The sequence below is a fragment of the Lissotriton vulgaris genome, chromosome 11 (assembly GCF_964263255.1).
Source record: "Lissotriton vulgaris chromosome 11, aLisVul1.2, whole genome shotgun sequence".
In the NCBI taxonomy this organism is placed as follows: Eukaryota; Metazoa; Chordata; class Amphibia; order Caudata; family Salamandridae; genus Lissotriton; species Lissotriton vulgaris.
The window spans coordinates 999,588,014-999,607,278 of record NC_141699.1 but is presented as its reverse complement, the minus strand read 5'-3'; positions in this window follow the sequence as shown (position 1 = coordinate 999,607,278).

The window sequence follows — 19,265 nt, the reverse complement described above, 5'->3', positions numbered from 1 at the left end:
GTGGGAATTGCAATTGTTAACTAGGAAGTCTACAAGGCCACAAAGATGAACACATTAGAAAGGCCAAAAGTGGCCTTCATAGCTGAGTAGGTGCTGGTGAGGAGTTTGAAGTTTATTTATTTGCATAAGTTAATTTATATCATTGCATTGCAATAAAATACCATTTAAAAAAAGAAGCCATTGCTCATGAGGTTTAAAAGTTCTGATAAAGTGCTAGTGAGTCGGTCACTGTTTGATATAGTGAAAGAAGAAATCAAACTTTGCCAATGTCTTAAAGATGCAGATGGAACATCAATACATTTTGTTGCCCACTGGTCTTCCTCTTCAGAGAATTACATGAGGAGAATGACAAAGAAACGCATTCTTTTGATAAGTAACCAAGAATGTGCACTATACTGCTCACCTACGTTTTCGAATGTATAAAAGTGGAGTGCAACATAAGCTGTACACAGTGATCGCAAAATGATCCAAGTGGTAAGCACAAGTGGTAAGTGAAATGGAACAAGATAACAGGTTGAAGTTTCAACAAAACTTTGGTCCCTCCTGAAAAAGCCAAACCTACTCCTCATGAAGGGATACTTAAATTGAACAGTAGCTAGTATCCATGTATGATGAGATTTTGTAAGAAGAAGCTCCTGTGAGCTAAAATGATCATATTACCAAGACTTCTTTTGCCTCATTGCCTGTGCACCTGCCCACAAAGTTTTTTGGGGGTATTAAATGTCTTTTAACTTTAAGAGGGAAGATGTATTTATTCATGTTTAATTTATTATTTAGAATTTATTGTTTAAAATGCAACCAGAAACAGTTGCATACAGATCAATAATATTATGGATAATTGGAATAGCTGTTGTTCTCAACATATAATATTATATATGCAGAAAATACAAAGGTTTTTAGAGTAACATTTTCTACAACAATGTCATTGTGAATACAATAGCAATATACATTAACATCAATTCTGATGATTAGGTAGGAATGTGTTTGAAGATGAATAAATATGCAGTCAGCACAGTGTAGCTGTTTGATTTTTGTTCGGAACCACTGGGATTTTATTGTTCATTTTTTGTTAATTCAAGTCCTCCTGATGACATTAATAGTGAATTATCTGTTAAGCTTTCCGAAAGAGGCACACAACAACCAAAAATTCACGCTGCCCAGTATCCACTAACCACTCTATTCCTCCCAGTATTATGGTAGATGTCAATTAGAAAAGGGAATCATATTTTTTCGACTTGTCAGCTTTTGGTGGGGTCTTCCCCCAAACCTTTAGTCTACTCCCCGCCTGTTTGCTGAAATTCATTTTTGCGTGATACCTTAGTACTCGGTGCACTTTGCCATTGATAACCAGTGCTAAAGTGCTGTTCTCTCGCCCCTAAACATGCTATAATTGGCTTTCACCAAACTGGCACATCTAATTTAATGATAAGTCCCTAGGAATGTCTGACAAATGATCGAAATACATAATATCGTAGTACACTAATATCGGAACAAAAATATCGACTACACTATTATCGACTTCCTATACTTAACTATAGATATACAAATATATCGGATTCTTTATATCGATATACACAAACATCGTTTTCATTTATATCGACTACTTTGATATCGGTATACATAAATATCGATTTCTGAAAAATACATACACATTAAATAAAATATCGACATCAAAAATATCGTCAACATTAATATCGGTTTTTCAGATATATCGACAGTTTATATACATATATTTGCACATTTATTTAACATATTATTATTTTATTTGCAAATAAATACACACTACTTAATTATACATTTTTATTTTTCTTATAAAATATTAAAAACTTTTCTATATTATCTATTATATAACCTACACATAGAAAATTATTTTCTGCTATTTTTATAATCATATAATTATCTTTCTTTTCCCTTCTATTACATAATACTCACAACTGAAATTCTAAAATACGAACTAACCAATCAAGACACTGATTTTTTAAAACAACCAATAGCAAACTAATTACTAATGACACTCCTCTATATAAACAATTAAACTCAAAACACAAACTACTTGCTAAAAGTCACGGAAGGAGATACATCTCTGGATGAATTGCAGCACACCTACAAGAACATCACGACTATCAACATATAACCAAATCTTCCAAGTAAGTACATAAATTAAACACTAAGTAAATAGCTGCTACTACATTACTTACCTGCTAAATACCCAGTGCTCCTTTCCTATTACTACTACTGAGCATGCTAATAATGTATATATACAAATGTTTTTATAGATACTAGAACTAGAGAAAATTCTACTAAAAACAACTGTGAACAAGATCAAAAAACTACAGATAATAATAAGTAAGTAAGTAAATTGTCACTTTTAATTTACTTGTAAAATATTCTAAACACAAACAAACAATTACATTTATCCCACATATGTACTTTTTTTCTCCAGATTCTACTACTGAAAACTACACTACAAATGAACAAAGAACATTATTCCTATTTCTACATTAAATATTACTAAGTAAGTATTTGTAAACTGAAATCAATGTGGTAAAAACCGACAAACATTAGCACTTGTTCTAATTAGTTGCTATTATCTATTTTTTTTTACACAGCTAACACTACAGATAAATATACTGGAAATATTCAGATCTCCAAAATAGGAATACCAAAAATACAACTCACTAAGTAAGTATATTAAAGAACATAATTAACTGCTAAGTTGTTGAAAACCTACAAACATGGTGAATGTTGTAACACATATGTACCTTTTTTTTTTAGATAACACTACAAACTACTCTCCACAAAAAGAACATACAACTAAACAGGAAAACCCTACCTAAAACAAAATAAGTAAGTATCTTGACAATGTAAACTAAAATCCTACACTTATTAGGATCCACTTTTGTAGTAGAAATTAGCTGTAACATTGTAAATATACACAAAATTGAGTAATAATATTGTCTTTTTATGTTTTTCCTAACAGCTCTAACAACATCAGAAAACAGTATCCACAACGAAAGAATAAAGCATATCAAAAGATTTCACTGATTTCTAAAACACGTAAGTATATACATTACTAATAATCACTTACTTAAAATTATAAACACATTTTCCTTGACATTAACTATTATATATATATTTTCTAGATATACAAACAACAAAATGACAGAAGGAGCAGAATTTGTAACCAGCCAGAAAGGAAAGCTATTACTGTGCTACATGGGTTACACTTATACACAAGAAAAGCAATATGGCATGAAAGTTAATTGGAAATGTTGTAAATATTATTCTAATAAGTGTTATGGAAGGGCAACAACAAGAGAAGCTACTGTACTGTATACTAGGGAACACAATCATCCACCAAATGTTACTGAAATTGAAGTTAGAACAGCATTGGAAAATATAAAAGAGGCAAGTACAGTTTCCCAAAAACAAACCAACGTCATTTTAAAAGAAGCAATTCCTAAAATCCCTAAAACTGCCACAACCCAAATGCCAAATATTCTTTCCCTAAAAAGAACTATAGCACGAACTAAAAAAGCTACTACTACTACCACACCAGCTCCCAGGACATATCATGATATCAATTTAAATGCCAACCAAATTATAACTTTAAACAAGCAACCATTTATAATTTATGACAGTGAAAACAATGACAAAAGACTTATTATTTTTGGGACCAATATGAATCTAGTAAAACTTCAGCAAAGCCAATATTGGATGATGGATGGGACTTTTAACATCTGTCCCAAACCATTTTTCCAATTATACACAGTACATGGCCTCTACCAAAACTGCAACATACCACTACTATATGCACTACTACCAAACAAAAATAGTTCCACATATATGGAATTATTAAATATAATTAAACAAAAAACTAATGATTATTCTCCTGAAAAAATAATTCTAGATTTTGAGCAAGCAATGCTTTCAACTATCCTAAAAATCCACCCCCATACCTGCCTTCAAGGCTGCTACTATCATTTAAACCAGTGTCTATGGAGACATCTACAAAAAACTACCTTAAGTGTAGAATATGCTACTAACTCATCTTTTGCATACCAAATTAAAAAACTCATAGCACTGGCTTATGTTCCCGAAAACAGACGTAGCAGAACACTACAACATTCTTATAGACAGCCCCTTCTACAAACAAAATGAAGCAAAGTTGAGTCCATTTCTGGACTACTTTGAAGACACCTGGGTAGGCAGACTCCATAGATCTGGCCACAGAAGAAACCCCAAATTCCTAATACCCTGGTGGAACGTTTACAGAAGCACCTTAAATGGAGAATCTAAAACTAACAATGCAGTAGAAGGTTGGCACAATGCCTTTATACAATCAACTGGCAGAACAAAACCAACTCTAGAACATTTTATTAAGTGCCTACAGAAAGAACAAAGCTACCAGGAATTCAGAATGGACCAATCCATAACTGAACTAGTCCCAAAAACATCAAAACAAAATAAGCAAATGCACAAATACCTAGAAGAGCAAGTGAAATTATACCCTAGTACAAAAGGCATTGAATACTTAAACATCATTGCCAAAACTCTACTCTGAATAAATAACAACACCAAAGCAATCCCTAAAACTATCACCTAAATATGCATAACTGTTCAAACTTGATATTTAAAAGTATTTAATGTATGCAATATATAGAGATATTAATCACATATATGCACACATTAAATAAACATAAGAACTATTAAACAATGCAATATTAATAATCACATTACCCACCCACAAAAGATCAAAAATAAATGACTTACCAATCATGTTGTAAATCCAATAACGTCCTTCTCCACCAAAGTAATCCAGGTAGTGCAAATGTAACCAAAAAAAAATGCAAAAATACAACTGTTCCAAAATAACCAAATCCACGGTGTGAAGAGCCATCGAATAACCATAAAAAACCCGAAAAATAGTAAAAAGTTTAAGAAACGCTCCAGGAAAACCGAAAACTTAAAAGAAGTGTTTGCAAAGCAGTGGTGAATAAAACCAACAAACACTTCCTTTAAAAAAAAAAAAAACTTCCGATATAGCGAACACCTATAACAAAAACATAGAAAACAGACATTCCCACCCAGATTAACTAACACATAAATAATTACTAACATTAGTAAAAACCTTATTTTGCTAGTACATAAACTTAAAAGCTAGATAAAGTTACTCTGTAAACAATCCTATAACAAAGTAAAACTACGTGTATCTACCACACGAAAATAATCGTTATAAAAATCTAAAACACAACTCACTCACATATAAGAACACTAAATAGAAGCACACTACTCTCAAAAGTACATTAAAATACACATAAAACATATAAAATAAACCTTACCTGAAGTGACGTGAAGTCTCTCCCAACCGCGAGCTGCTCTTCATCCAAATGACCCAAAACGACCTAACCCGGTTACAAAATAAAGAACCCAAAAGTAATAAAATAGTCCAAAGTAAGAAATATAATATAAATTATTTTGACAATTACCTGAAATCATTTAAAAATTGCTAATATTTGCTAAAAAATGTTACTTTTTTGCTAGTATGAAATTATTTACAAATATGTATAAAAAGTTTAAAAATAAATATTATGAAAAAAATAATATTTATGACAACAATGTATAGAAATGTAAAAAAAAATTCACTCAATGTTTAAATGTACTAATTATGTTTACCAAAAATATCCCTTTTTCAAAGAAACTGAAATGTAAAAAATGTAAGTGTTTAAAAAATTATTAATAATATTATTAATATTATTATTATTTTTTTATTTTATTTACTATATAATATGTAATACTATAAAAAATAATATTACATATTAAATATAACCATTTTATTTTATCTTCTTCTTCTGTTAATTTTATTGTAATTGTGTTTTGAAATTATTATCAGAAATATACATGTTTCATAAAAGTGAATTAATTATTATTTAAATTGTTATCTTTGCTAAAAATACAAAACATAATACATTTTTTTTTACAAACATCTTGAACATTTTCTATTTTGTTATTACTATAATCTCACAATATTATTATTGGCAAAATCCAATTAGGTACAAGATATTAATAACATTTAACTTACTATTCCCACTCCAATCTATATGACATTATAATTGATGCTGGACACTAATTTAATAAAAATAGATATTCCAACTCCACTCTACTTAATATAGAAATAGTTGCTAAACACTAAAAAAACATTACTTACTATTCCCACTCCAGTGTACATTAAATAAAAGTAGGTGCTGGACACTAATTAATTAATAATTACTATTCCAATTCCAGTCTACATTAAATTGAAGTAGGTGCTGGACACTAATTAATTAATAATTACTATTCCAACTCCAGTCTACATAAAATTGAAGTAGGTGCTGGACACTAATTAATTAATAATTACTATTCCAACTCCAGTCTACATTTAATTGAAGTAGGTGCTGGACACTAATTAATTAATAATTACTATTCCAACTCCAGTCTACATTTAATTGAAGTAGGTGCTGGACACTAATTAAATAATAATTACTATTCCAACTCCTGTCTACATTAAATTGAAGTAGGTGCTGGACACTAATTATTTAATAATTACTATTCCAACTCCAGTCTACATTAAATTGAAGTAGGCGCTGGACACTAATTATTTAATAATTACTATTCCAACTCCAGTCTACATTAAATTGAAGTAGGTGCTGGACACTAATTAATTAATAATTACTATTCCAACTCCAGTCTACATTAAATTGAAGTAGGTGCTGGACACTAATTATTTAATAATTACTATTCCAACTCCAGTCTACATTAAATTGAAGTAGGTGCTGGACACTAATTAAGTAATAATTACTATTCCAACTCCAGTGTACATTAAATTTATGTAGGTGCTGGACACTAATTATTTAATAATTACTATTCCAACTCCAGTTTACATTAAATTTAAGTAGGTGCTGGACACTAATTAATTAATAATTACTATTCAACTCCAGTCTACATTAAATTGAAGTAGGTGCTGGACACTAATTAATTAATAATTACTATTCCAACTCCAGTCTACATAAAATTGAAGTAGGTGCTGGACACTAATTAATTAATAATTACTATTCCTACTCCAGTCTACATTAAATTGAAGTAGGTGCTGGACACTAATTAATTAATAATTACTATTCCAACTCCAGTCTACATTAAATTGAAGTAGGTGCTGGACACTAATTAATTAATAATTACTATTCCAACTCCAGTCTACATAAAATTGAAGTAGGTGCTGGACACTAATTAATTGATAATTACTATTCCTACTCCAGTCTACATTAAATTGAAGTAGGTGCTGGACACTAATTAATTATTAATTACTATTCCAACTCCAGTCTACATTAAATTGAAGTAGATGCTGGACACTAATTAATTATTAATTACTATTCCAACTCCAATCTACATTAAATTGAAGTAGGTGCTGGACACTAATTAATTAATAATTACTATTCCAACTCCAGTCTACATTAAATTTAAGTAGGTGCTGGATACTAATTAATTAATAATTACTATTCCAACTCCAGTCTACATTTAATTGAAGTAGGTGCTGGACACTAATTAATTAATATTTACTATTCCCACTCCAGTCTACATAAAATTGAAGTAGGTGCTGGACACTAATTAATTAATAATTACTATTCCTACTCCAGTCTACATTAAATTGAAGTAGGTGCTGGACACTAATTAATTAATAATTACTATTCCAACTCCAGTCTACATTAAATTGAAGTAGGTGCTGGACACTAATTATTTAATAATTACTATTCCCACTCCAGTCTACATAAAATTGAAGTAGGTGCTGGACACTAATTAATTAATAATTACTATTGCAACTCCAGTCTACATTAAATTGAAATAGGTGTTGGACACTAATTAATTAATAATTACTATTCCAACTCCAGTCTACATTAAATTGAAGTAGGTGCTGGACACTAATTATTTAATAATTACTATTCCAACTCCAGTCTACATTAAATTGAAGTAGGTGCTGGACACTAATTAGTTAATAATTACTATTCCAACTCTATTCTATATTAAATTTAAGTAGGTGCTGGACACAAATAAAATATAATTTACTATTGCCACTCCAGTCTACTTAAAATTGTAGTAGGTGCAGGACACTAATTAATTATTAATTACTATTCCTACTCCAATCTACATTAAATTGAAGTAGGTGCTGGACACTAATTATATTATATTTACTATAATGTAGTTAAGATTTTTTTAGTAAATGTTTAATATGACACTACCACCCTTATCCCCTATAAACACAATTACCCTCTCCTAATGATTTTTATGTAACATTAATACATTTTTATAAAAATATTTAAATATTTAAAAATTCTTGTATCATCAATACATATGATTATTTATAATTTTTTATTAAAATATTATAAAAAAAAATATTAATTGTAATAAATTTTAATAAATTTTTATAGATATATTTTAAAACACTCCCCACCCTTATCCCCTATTAACCCAATAACCCACTCCTAAAACTAGATATGTTTATTTCATATTATTTTTATTTACAAATATAATAATAATATTTAAGAATTCTTTTAATTTTTTAATATTTTTTAAACATATATTTAAAAACACTCCCCACCCTTATCCCCTATTTACCCAATAACCCGCTCCTAAAACTAGATATGTTATTTTATTAATATTTTTATTAATAAATATAATACAATTTATTATTAAAAAAAATTATTTTTATATTTATAAAAAGTTGGACATGTACTTTTAAGTTTTACGTGTCCTAATAGTGAAACATTCTTAAATTAGTTTTTCACTACTGCAAGGCCTGCCTCTCACATATGATAACATTGGGTTGCCTTATTACATTTAATATGTTCTAACCTTTGATTGGGCACCAGTAGGAAGGTCATGTTTTGTATCAAAAGCATTGTAATTTAAAATCCTCTTTAATAGTAAAGTAGATTTTTCAGTCTCAATCCTGAAAATGCAACTTTTAGAAAGTTGGCATTTTCTTGTCCTAAACATTTGGTGCCTGCAGCCTGTGTCCTGAGTCATATGACTGAGTGCAGTTGGCCCTCTGTGTATTCTTCCCAGAGAAATATAACAAGGGGGACTAGGTGTTGGCAGTATAGGCCATACAGCCAGGATGGGAGCGGTGGAGCGGCTCTCCACATCACTTACATTTCAGAGGAGCTGTCTCAGCACACTCACAAGGAACTTGATACCAGCCTTTTCTAACACTAAACCTTTTGGAGCCTGGGCAGGGGAAGGGGGAAAATTCCAGAACCAGATGGCAGAAAGACTTAGACGTTTCTCCCTCTTCAAAGGTTGACACATGGTATAAATATTGGACCTCCAGAGCCTCTCTTCTACGCACCCTTGGACCTGAGGAAAAAACTAAGAAGGCATTCCTTGTACCACAGAGGACTGCCATGCTGCTTGAGGACTGCTTTGTACCTCAGAGGACTGCCCTGCTGCTTAAGGTCTGTCTTTCTGCTTGAAGTCAGGACTACCAGTGACTCCATGGTCTAGTTGGCTGACATCCTGCTCTGAGCTACAGGGACACAAAAACTTCAACAACTTTAACGCTGTACCTGGGCCCTGCCTGAAGTGGGTTATACCCTCCAAGTGGTGCCCAGCCAATCCTGGACCCTTGGAAGTGGTGCTAAAGGTGCCCAAACAGCCCAAAAACAAAACCTTTGGCTTGGAAATTATTCAGCCAAAAAGTGACCTTAGAACTGAAGAAGATTAGGAGCTACCTGCTGGCAAATCCAGCCAAGGTGCATCACCGATTGCCCTGACTTCGCTTTAGCTCCTGCTACATTCTTCCACGCAACAGAAAATCTTGTTCTGCCGCTCCTCTCTGGAAGGGTATCTGGCCAGATGGAACCCTCGTTGGCTATAGCATGCAGCTTTGTCCCACTAGTGATTTTCTACTTCCAAAAAAGCACCAAAATCCAAACGTAGAAATCTTCACTGCAACTTTGTCCAGTGGCTCCCTGAGGATGACGCCTCCTCCTTGGACATTGCTGGCTGCCTTGCCACGCTGAGTTGACCTTTTCAGACATTTTTTATTCAAAAACGTTCTTAAGTCCGAAGGTAAGCCGAGACCGGGCCCAATCCACTTCATGTATCCAAACCACACGCCATCACTGTGGGCCATAACTTTAGACTTTCATCCGGTCTCACATGACTAGATGCCTGCTGTTGGTGCTTTGATCTTTTAGGTGTTAGTTTTTACGAAAAAAAAAAAATTCAGAACTCTGGTTCTACTGATTGGATTTTTGTTGTTTTAGTCTCAAATTATTTATTACATTGTTCTTTATGTTTCTAAATTTGGGGGATTTTTTTTCTGTTTTTTCACTTTATTACTGTTTATGTGCTGCCTAAATTCTTTACACATTGCCTTTAAGTTAAGCCCGACTGCTTTTGTGCCAGTCTACCAGAGAGTTAAGCACAGGTTAATTTAGTGACTTTTTGTAGTTCACCTTGACAGGGATTGTGGTTGTTGCTTGATAAGGGTGCACTCCCTCCTCACCCAAAAACGCAATTTCCTACAGTATTAAAATAAGGCATATACAGAAGGCACTTGGTGGCTAATCTTAATCACAGATAAATGCCCCATCACAACTGGAATTCTCACTCCAACAGTGTAAATCAAAGTACTGCTCCGATGAGCTTTACCATTCCATCAGATTAAATCTGCCAATTGTGTTCTGCCTTGTCTCTTTTATCTTGTTTCTATGTGCACATTTCTTGGAAATTGGAGGCAGAGGGAAATAGTAGAAGAACACAAAGTTAAGAAGTACAGTAAAGTGAAGGGAGGTACAGAGAGACATAAGGGTAGAAAAATATATGAGGTAAGGAGAAACCTAATGTAAAGAGCTAAAAGGTTAGGTACACAGAAATATACAGATCGGTGGAAAGATTGTTTTTTGAAAGAACTGCACAGAGATAGTTAAGATTTTGCAATGTTGTTGGGATAGATAGGGAAATTGAAATTCAGAGAGAGTGGTGAGTTACACAAAGGAGGGGCGTGAAGAAAGGGTTAAGCAAGAAACAGAGATGGGTTAGAGATAAATAGGGAAAGAGTACAAAAAGAGGTAGAGGCTGATACGTGAGGAAAAGACTGAAGTTTAGAGAGATGAAGGAAGAGAGCGAGTGATGAGATAGAGAGAGAGGGGCAAAAAAGAATTGGTAAAGAATCAATGTCAGATAAAGTATTGAGAATGTGAGAAAGGTAAAGAGAGAGAGGTGTAGGGTGAAAAGACATGAAGCGTAGAGGGAAAAATGTGAAGAATACAGAAGGAGGCGAGGTACAGAAAGAGAAGTTTGTCTGATACAAAGATAGAGAGCAAGGGAGATGTAGACAGGGAGTTGTGTGATAGCAAGAGAAGTAGAGACAGATAAGGAAGGTACAGAGGTGCATCAAGAGAGAGAGAGGTAGAAAGAGAGAGAGAGAGAGAGGTGCATTAAGGAGCGCAAGTTGAAATAGAAAAGAAGAAACAGATGAGAGAGAGTTTGGTTCCAATGCAGAGAATAAAACATACTAGTAGAGAAAGAGAGGTGGAGAGAAAGGAGTAAGGTAGTGAAGGAGGTGACCTAGGGATAAAAGAGGTGGACAGTGAGAAGAGGTGGAGAGATGTGAGGTAACAAATGAATGATAAGGTAAGTGATGATGTTAAGTAGAAAGAGACAGAGGCCCTGGTGGAGTAGAAAGAGATGAGGTAACAAGAGTAGGGTAGAGATTGGTGAGATTGATAGAGGGCAGGGAGAGGTGCGGTATAGAGACGTGGAGCTAGAGGGAGGTGAGGTAGAGGAGGTTAAGAGAGGCAAAGGATATTTTAAAGAGATACGTGGAGGTGAGAAGGAAAAAAAGCAGTGTGGTGTGGAGAGAAGAATAAGAAAGAGAAGCTTGAGGTAGAGAAAATCTTGTAGATGTGGAGATGTTGAGCTAGACTTAAAGACTGGTAGAAGGAGAGGTGGGATAAAGAGAGCTGTATTGAGAGGGGTAAGGTAGACATAGGAGAGGTAGTGAAAGAGGTGGCGAGAAACAGAAGTTGGGCTAGAGAGAGGCAGAGCAAGAGAGAGAGAGATAAAGAAAGACAAAAGTTGTAGAAGAGGTGAGGTGAAGTAGGAAAAAAGATATGAGATAGAAAGAATGCACACTGAATGTCTGAGAAAAGGCTATGCCAAGTTGACAAAATGAAAAACAAAATCTATTTTGCACGTGCCAGGACTTCTGAACTGTCCCATTAACCTTAGGGCACTTTGGAAGGTGAAGGCCCAGGGCAATTGCCCTCTTTGCCCATATCTTAATATGGCTCTTATTGGCATACCTGCTTTCCTGAGGTTCTGACTGCAGTCGGCCCTACTCTGTCATTAACTTTGATCTCCCGTGGAAGAAACCACTAGCCCGACTCTCTTTGCAATCAATTCTTAGCTGCAGGGCCGGACTGGGAACCAAAACTGGCCCTCGCAAAGTGCTCGGCCAGCCGCCAAACTCTTTGCCGGGGCCGGTTTTCGTCCGATTTTGCTACAGGGCCGATTTTGCGGCTATGCTGCATAAAAGGCCCTGTAACAAAATCGGCCCCCAGGGGCTCAAAACCGGCCTCCACCAGTGCGGCGCACCGGGGGATTGCCCGGTGCCCGCTACGACCAGTCCGGGCCTGTTTAACTGCCCGATGTTTCCATAACTGCATTGTTGAGGTATTATGCTTTTGAATTTTTTTATTTTTCTGATATTCAGAATCATTTATTTACCATGAATATTACATAGCGTACATAGCAGGGGATCCCTGTTTTCTCTACCATATTGTGTCACATTACCATTATATTGTTTATTGTGTTGTGTATACTTTCTACCATTTGACTTACCTTTTATACTGTAAATAAATTAATACAGTCTGGATTTTACTATAAAAGTGCTGTGTTCTCACAACTCTGACTGGACAGTGCCATATTTAGTGCAAATGTAATAACTGAATTTACAATTTTAGAATTAGAATTTAAACTTTATTGTTTAGTTAATTAAAACCATAACAATTTCATTTACAGTACACAACCAATATTACAAATTTAGGAACTCATTAAAGGAAGAAGAAGTCACATAAACATTGAGTATAAACAAAATAAAATCTTAATAAATTTACTTCTAATACTAAAATCAAAATGAAAGAAAGAGAGACAAGGACTTAGACCATTAACCTGGATAGAGTCAAATAGTTTTAAGGCGTTTCTCAAAAGCCTGCAGGAACTTTACCAACTTACAGTTGCATGTGCTTTCAAAACTGCCTCTGATGAAAGAGCACGTATGCTCTGAAACGCCTAAGGCAAATGGACGGAAACTATCGGAATTGTAATTCTGTTTCTTGAGAATAAAGGGTTGTTATTCACCAGCTGGAGGAGTGCGCCTCTATTGCATGGGCATCTTTGGGAATATATATATATATATATATATATATATATATATATATATATATATATATATATATATATATATATATATATATATATATATATATATATATATATATATATATATATATATATATATATATTCCTCCTTAGACCTCCTTAGTGTGGCATCTGACTTTATGGTGTTTTCGAAACACTCACGCACCTGGCCAAACATATTTTATTGGGGCCAATTCCCTAAGAACATTATGGTGTTGCTGCCTATCTGTGAGATCGATCTTGTTAATGTTAATGTTAATGTTAACAAATATTTATTGAGCGCACGTACGCCCGGAGGCTTCATGGCGCTATAGGGAGGAACAAGGCACGTCAGTCATATGATAAAGAAAAAGCAGCTCAAGGGTATGCCTGCGAAAAGAGCCAGGTCTTCAGAAGGTGTCTAAAACTGAGGAGATTGTCGCTTAGTTTAAGGTGAGGGGGGAGCGAGTTCCAGAAGACAGCTGCCAGATGGTCAAAGCAGCTGCCTCCGAGACGTTTCCTCTTGTACGATGGCACAATCAGCAAAGATTTATGGGTGGACCGGAGGTATCGGGAAGGATTATATTTATGGAAAAGGTTCCTGGTGAATAAGGGGCCAGTGTCATGCAGAGATTTGAATAAAATGCAGCCCGCCTTGAAGGCCACACGTTGTTCCACCGGTAACCAGTGTAGTTGTTTCAGAGCAGATCTGACTGATTGCCTTCTGGGGATGTTCAAAAGGAGTCTGGCTGCTTGGTTCTGAACCAGCTGGAGGCGTTTAAGCTCTCCTTTTGGGAGCCCAAGGTAAAGACTATTGGAAAAATCCAGTCTGGATAGGACCAAGGAGATGATGATCTGAGTAAGAGCGGAAAAGGAAAAAAAACGTGCAATTTTTTTAATTTTTTTCAGCTGAAAAAAGCTGGAGGAAACAACTGTTCCCACCTGTTTCTTCAAGGAAAGATCTTCACTGATATGGATGCCTAAACTTTTTACCGAAGATGATTTAGACGGTGGGGCACCCATGCAGGAAGGCCAAAAACTGGGATTCCAACTATGTATACTCTGTCCAGGTAAGACCAATTCGGTCTTTCCTGGATTGAGTTTTAAGTGATTGCAGCTCATCCAACTCAAAATGTGGGACATGGTGTTTTGAAATTCTACCACAGAGTCCTTGGTGTTAAGGGGGAAGATGAGCTGCAAATCATCGGCATAGTTGAAGATGGTAACATTGGCGTTTCTAAGAGAAAACAGAAGAGGGCGCAGGTATAAATTAAAAAGTAGGGGGGACAGTGAAGAGCCTTGAGGCACTCCACAGTTGGTAGAGATGGTGGGGGCCGTAAAGGTACCCAGTCTGACCGATTGAGTTCGGCCAGAAATGAACGAGCGGATCCAACTCAGAGCTGAGCCTCTAAGGCCAGCCTGCTCGACACGGTCGACCAAGATGGTGTGGTCGACCGTGTCGAACGCAGCGGAAAGATCCAATAGCACCAAGGCCTGGTGAATCCCCTCGTCCGCATTCCGCCTCAGAGAATTCTGTACCGAAAGAATGACTGCTTCGGTTGAATGGCAAGGGCGGAAGCCAGCTTGGTTGGGTGCAAGGTACTCAGATTTCTCCAGGAAAGCGGAGATACTCTCACAGACATGAGATTCCAAAAGTTTGGCACAGTAAGGCAACAAAGAAATAGGCCTATAATTCAGAGGGTCTGATGGATTAGCTCCTATCTTTTTTAAAAGAGGAATGAGTAGGGCTTTTTTGAAGTTACTTGGAACTTTCCCTTGGATGAGTGAACCATTCAACAAGGGGAGTAGGCCCTCAGGGAAGAGGGAGCCTATTTCTTTCAGAATGAAAGGGGGACAGATGTCGTCAGGGGAGCCTGATTTAACTTTAGTGAGAAGCTTGGATAAGATGACATTATCAATTTGAGGGTATGAAGTCAAAATGGCAGGGTTATGGGAAACATCGGAGAACAAAAGAGATAGCTGAGTGGTGGCGATGCTCTGTTTAATGGTGCAAATTTTATCAAAAAAGAAAGAATTAAGTGAATTACAGAGTTCCTGAGTGGGGGTTATCGGAAGGGAGGTTCTATCACTAGTACTGAGATTTTCCACTGTGTTGAATAGTTCTCTGGATTTGTTGTTAGCTTTGAGAATTTTTTCAGAAAAATATTCAGTTTTATGTTTTAAGATCAGCTTATGATAGTCCCTGAGAGCTTTACGGTAATTGTCCTTATCTTGCTCTAAATAGGCGGAACGCCATTTTCGCTCCAGTTGACGGACCTCAAGCTTAAAGTTTTTCAAAGCAGGTGTAAACCACTTGTGTGCGTCGTTGGGGCGGGAGCGAAGAAAGTTGGTGCAGGGAGCATGAGCGTCAGCTGCCTGAAGTAGCCAACCTGAAAAAGCTTCTTCCACTTTGTCGATGTCCTGATCGAATGAGGGAGGAGAGGAGGATAAGGATTCAATAAAGGTGGAGATATTGACCTTCTTCCACAGTCTGGTTTTACCTCCTGGCTGAGGTAGGGACCTTCTGTTGCTTACAATGGTGATGGTAAAGTTGATCAGGTAATGGTCCGACCAGATACAGGGTGTGATGGAATTAATAGCAAGAGAAGTGTTTTGGGACCAAATTTGGTCTAAGCTATGCCCTTTGTCGTGGGTAGGAAGATGGATATGTTGGATAAAATTCAAATCCAATAGCATTTCTTTAAGATTGGCTGCCTGAGGGTCAGACTCAGTAGAGTCCAGCCATAGGTTAAAGTCTCCTAATAATGCAATTTTGCCGTGGGAGATGGTCAGGGATGCAAGCTGTTCAGCAAAGGACGTGATGAAAGTAGGCGAAGTTTGAGGGGGACGGTATAACAGGATAAAGAGTAATGTTCCTAGGTCAGTGTTCAAATTAAAAAGCAAATTGTCGCATCCTGTCAAATCTAAAGATGGTAAAGAGGAGACTTGATGAGAGCTGCGAATAATCGCAGCGACACCTCCGCCCCTTTTGCCGGCGGGTCTGTCAGCATGCAGGATGTAGTAATTGGAGGGGATGGCAGCTAGGATGTCAGGCAGGGATCCTTCATTGAGCCAGGTTTCAGAAATAAATAGAAAGTCTGGCTGGTCGGCCTGCAGCAAAAGAAAAATGTCAAGATGGTGCTTGACCATGGACCTGGTGTTTAAATAAAGGCATTTAAGCGTTGTCGCTGGGTTGTAAGTGGTAGCAAAAGACGACGTGGAGCAGTGTTTGGGGATTTTGGCAAGGGTATATTCGGGCTTCAGAATGCCGTAAGTGGCCGCGCGTTTCAAGGTGTGGGCGGGTGGGGCAAGTGCAGTACTTGCTGGAGGTCTAAGTGACAGCAAAGTAGAAGAGGAGTATGTGAAGTTTGGTCCAGGGGTTGTGGCCCCAGGCCCCGGACTGCCGCGGACGGGCGCAGACGGGCTTGACTTATGCGCGACTTCGGCGCGCATTCGTCGCGCCCGCTGCGCTCGTCCGCTGCGCTCCTGTATGCACATTGTTTATAAGGCCTGCCTCCCGGGAGAACTAGACCGCTGAATCCGGTCCAGCTCCACCCAAGATGGCGGCTCGCCTCACCCTCCACACAAACGGCACCAGCCGCGATGGACCAGGGCGGGTAGCAGCAAGAAATAGTGTCCAAACAGTGAGTACACGTTAAAAAATACAAAATGACAATTTATGAGCACTTTTTAAAATACAAGCGCACTAGCGCTAAAAGTCGCGCTACAGCGCTAACAAAGACTGCCAAGTGACTGTGATGTCAGGGAAAACGAGTCCGAGGTTCCTCGAGGGCCGGGCTGCTGCCACCAGCCAAGCGTTCTTGGTTTTCCATTTTGCGCATTTGTCTAATGGTTACATTTTCCCCGACTGTGATCTGTCCATCTGTTGCTTCAGGCCTAGGTCACAGGGACTGGCTGACCACATACTTCTAGCTCAGGGTTGAGGGGCAGGTAATGTCAAGTGAATTCAACAACGTTGGTACAAGTTCGATAATATATGTACATATATCATGGCGTGCATTGAAATTGTATTTTCCAGTATTAACATATCCAATGTTGGGGCCAGATTTACTAAAGGTTAACATCAGGGCAGAGCCACACAAAGTGAAACAAAGCAGCAGAAACTCTTTCCAGTGCAAAAGTTATTTTGCGTCAATGGGCCCTTACTTTGGTGTAACTTGGGTGGGTCTGCACAATCACCCATAGTTTTTGATGCAAACCTTGAACTGCTAAGATAGACAGACCAGACTTTGCATTACCAAATATTGTCTACTTGATGCTGCCACTTACAAATGTTTTAATTTCTTCCAACATTCTATGTGGTGCATGTGTGCCGCTCTGCACAGCACATATACAATGCGTGGAATATTTAAGAATTTGATAGGATTTTGTACAGGAGGGGTATGTTTCTAGTACAAGTCCTAGGTTAGACAGCACATGTGTGCATAATTTGAGCCGGCGGGTTCCGGTGCTCAGCACCAGCACATATTTGTGAACACCAGCACTTATTGGAACCTGCCACACGGTGGCGCTGTTTGTATAATTTAGAGACTAGCACAACAACAGTTGTTTATGAATTAAATATACATTTAAATCAGTAACACTCGCTGCCCAGGCAATTCATATAGCTCTGGTGGCATGGCATAGTCTGAATCTCCATGGACTTGTTTATGTGGTATGCTACGCTCTAGTAATTGATGTAATTTATGTAACTCTGTTTTTATTTTTATTTTTGTAACATTAACTTCATGTAAAGCGCTCTGATGCCTCTGGGTCTAGCCAGCGCTATATAAAACTCTTCAAATAAATTGTCACACTTGTAGGAGTGAAGGTCAGTAGTTGTGTTAGTAGTGAAATTGGCAGCGCTGGCAGGGGCAATGGGCGTTGCGAGCTGCAGTGGCCTCATGCCGAGGGCCCTGGCACTTATTGTTTCACAAATTAAGCACTGCTGCACACACACACACACACACACCTTCACAATGGTACAAAGGTTGTGAGTGATGGCAGACAATCGTTGTGTTAGTAGTGGGATAATGAACACCAGACAGTAATTTTTGACAAATAAGGCTCTGCGCTGCTTTTATCAACGCTGCGTTGTGTTAAAAATGAACAATTCTCACACACAAAAGGGGAGAGGGTCTATATACAAATCTTCCACCCCGAACCCCCTATGTCACTGTAGTATACACACAAAAGGGGTGGAGACTTTTTGTCGTCTCCACCCCTTTTGTGTGTATATTAAAAATGAACAAACCTGCTCTAAGGCTTGATCTCTATCTTGTGCAACTTGATATTCCTTTCTTATTTTATTCTTCCTTTTGCAAACGTTTCTACAAATGATTGAAGCATTAACATGATTTCCCGAAAAGCAGTAAACCATTTTACATTGTTAAATATTAAAATATTTAAATAGGACTTCTACTGTATATAAATTGTAAGCCTATACCTATTGGTATGCGGCTTTAAAAATTAAGCCTATGGGGAGATGCCTTTTAAAAGGCTGCAGAGTGGGGAGCATGTCTACCAGGACGCATGTCCAGCCTCTGTGCCACCTTCATGGAGGGCAGACATGGGCTGGCATCAGAATTCAACAAGCATTTGTCTTTGCGGTTTGTCGACCCTGACCGCGGCTGCCATAAAGCATTTCTCGCTCAGCATTCCTAACATCTGCTCTGCATTTCAAACAGGTAGTGGGAGGAAAGTGCTGGGGGCTTTTCTCAATTCACATTAAGGCTGACATCACAATGATGCTAATAACCCAATTTAATATGCAAAATTATCATCAAGGGCAGGCAGATTCTCCAGTAGGCATACCTAGTAGACTATTT